Here is a 3,113-nt window from a genome sequence, read left to right as displayed (position 1 = left end):
CCCTGATCTGAGTGCCTACAGCTGCTCTGAGCACGAGACCTTCAGGAGTTCCTGATGGCAGGAGAGTGGTTTCTGATGGGTTTGGCTGGGGCGTGGCTATCTCTATATAATTTGCCCCTGGACACAGTAAAGGGGGCATTCTTGGGGAATTCGAGGATGACCCGTGTTGCTGTCTCTCTGTCTGTGTGCTTCTGTCTGTGTATTTTAACCTCCAGCCCCCTTGCCCGAAGCTCGCGATCTGGGGTCTCACTGCTCCCAACAATGTCTGACAGGACTTTTCCCGGTAAGCCACAGCCACGTGGCAATACACAGATTAATGGAGATAGGTTAGTTTAAGATATAAGAGTAAGCCAGAAATAAGCTGGAGCTATTGGCCAAACAAAAATAAATTGCAATTGATACAGATTTCTGTGTGATTATTTTGGGACTGAGTAGCCAGGAATGAACCTCCTACTACAAAGGTTGGGTGGGAATGATAAGAAAGTAACAACCCTGGACATTTCTGAGAAAGAAAGACATTAAAACGTCTCCAGACAACTCTCAGGAAACACCTGGAAGAAGAAGCTATGAGGAGTTTCAGTTTCACGGATTATAAAAGTCCCGAAAGTCATTATGTTTCAAAATGAAAACTGGTAGTGATCTAAGTTTGGCTAGTATGGCTCAACTTCATCATTTTTCACTAACGGAACAGTAAGTATATTGGTCAGTCACAGAACGTTAGCTATCCGTGATGGCTTCTGCCGTATTACATTTGTGGTCACTCACTGCCACACTTCATTCCTTCCACTATTAAAGCTAGGCATGGGGCACCCCACGTTTCAGACCATAGACACAGCTTCCTTTCAACTTCTAATAGTCATATTCGCTAATTCCTTACATCCATAGATATCTCTGGTAACAGATACTTCAGTAAGGGGTGGAAGCACCACAGATGTCAGGCCAGGTAGCGGGCACACCAACATACAACATCCTCGTCATCAAAGATTATAGAATTTCATATTGCATTATGTGTCCCCCCCCACCCCTGCCACTGAACTCACATGCTAAAGCCCTTAAGCAGGGGTGACTGTATTTGGATAGAGCCTTTAAGGAAGAAATTAAGATGGAAAGACATCAAAGAAAGTAGGGCCTAGCCGGGTGGTGGTGGCGCACGCCTTTAATCCCAGCACTCGGGAGGCAGAGGCAGGCGGATCTCTGTGAGTTCGAGACCAGCCTGGTCTACAGAGCTAGTTCCAGGACAGGCTCCAAAGCCACAGGGAAACCCTGTCTCGAAAAACCAAAAAAAAAAAAAAAAAAAAAGAAAAAAAAGAAAGTAGGGCCTAAATTGGCAGGATTGGTGTCATCCATGCCCTTAATCCCAGCACTTGGAAGCAGAGGTAGGTGGATCTAAATTCGAGGCCAGCCTGGTCTACACAGTGAGTTCGAGGAGAGCCGGAACTATACAGAGGAACCCTAAAATCTCAAAAACAAAACAAACAAAAAGAACAGAAAAAGATACCAGAATTGCCAAGCGTGTGCACACAAGGACACGTGAGAACAAAATAAACAAACAAGCTGGGCGGTGGTGGCACACACCTTTAATCCCAGAACTCCGGAGGGAGAGGCAGGTTGATCTCAGTGAGTCTGAGGCCAGCCTGATCTACAAAGGGAGTACCAGGACAGCCAGAGCTGTTACACAGAGAAATTTTGTCTTGAAAACTCAAAAACAACCAACCAACAAAAACAAACAAACAAACAAACAAAAAGATAATGTACGAGCCTACCAAGGATGACGCAGAGAAAGAGAGAGGTCTCAGGGTAAACGCCCCCTAGCAGCACCTTGACCTTAGACATCCCAACCCCAGAAATGTGAGAAAATAAATCAATGTTGCTCAAGTCACCCTGAATGAGGTACAACTTTTTCTGGAACTGGAGTAAGAACAGTCAGTTCTTTAGGTACAGCTTTCTCCTCCACCAGCCACTCAGACTTCAACACCAAGCAGGATGAGCTTGCTTTGACTGCAATTAAACTCCGAGACAGAACAGGTTACCTACTGAAACTCAGGTTTAGGCTGGACAGTGGTGATACACGCCTTTGACCTCAGCACTCGGTGGCAGAGGCAGGTCTAGGCTGGACAGTGGTGGCGTACACCTTTAATCCCAGCACTCAGTGGAAGAGGCAGTAGCTCTAGGTTCGAGGCCAGCCTGGTCTATATCAGCACTAGAACCTGGCAGCTGTAGTGAAGCCAAGTTTAGTTCCCAGATCATATGCTCAGTTCCTTTGTCAGCTTCTGAGTAACTGAGGCCACTAATTTACATAAACGCTTCAGTTTTACTCAGCGGGACAGCTGCTTCTTCCCTTCCCACTAAGTCCCCAGAATATCGCCTCTGTTTTACAAACTTCAGGTCTCCTATGAGGTTTGAGACGTTATTTTTTTCCCTCTCTTCCAAAGATGGTGATTTATCACCTCTGCAAAACACTTTTTCCTTTTATTAGTTAAGTTTCACAGCACTAGAAAACATCTTAAAATTTTGCTGGAACCCTAGGAGCTACTAGAATAGGGGCCTGGGCTCACCTATTTTACTACCCAATGGTGATCTTATCCAACAAATAGTCTTGCCTAAATAACACAACTTATCCAGAAAGGCATTGTAAATTCGAATTATACTAAAATGTGTGTGTTTAAAAAAAAACAATAGGGGCTTTTGGAGAGATGGCTCAGAGGTTAAGAGCATTGCCTGCTCTTCCAAAGGTTCTGAGTTCAATTCCCAGCAACCACATGGTGGCTCACAACCATCTGTAGTGGGGTCTGGTGCCCTCTTCTGGCCTGCGGTCATACACACAGACAGAATATTGTATACATAATACATACATAAATAAATATTTAAAAAAATAATCTTAGGAGATAGGAACAGTAGCATAGGTCAGTAAACTTAGCTACTTGGAAAGCAAATGAGGAAGACCCAGAGTCTGAGACCAGCCAAGCTATACAGTGAGACCTTGTCTCAAATAAATAAATAAATAAATAAATAAATAAATAAATAAGGAAGACCCAGAGTCTGAGACCAGTCAAGCTATACAGTGAGACCCTGTCTCAAATAAATAATAAATAAATGAGGAAGACCCAGAGTCT

The sequence above is a fragment of the Microtus ochrogaster genome, unplaced genomic scaffold, assembly GCF_000317375.1.
Source record: "Microtus ochrogaster isolate Prairie Vole_2 unplaced genomic scaffold, MicOch1.0 UNK29, whole genome shotgun sequence".
NCBI classification, from domain to species: Eukaryota; Metazoa; Chordata; class Mammalia; order Rodentia; family Cricetidae; genus Microtus; species Microtus ochrogaster.
This window is presented reverse-complemented; position numbering follows the sequence as displayed.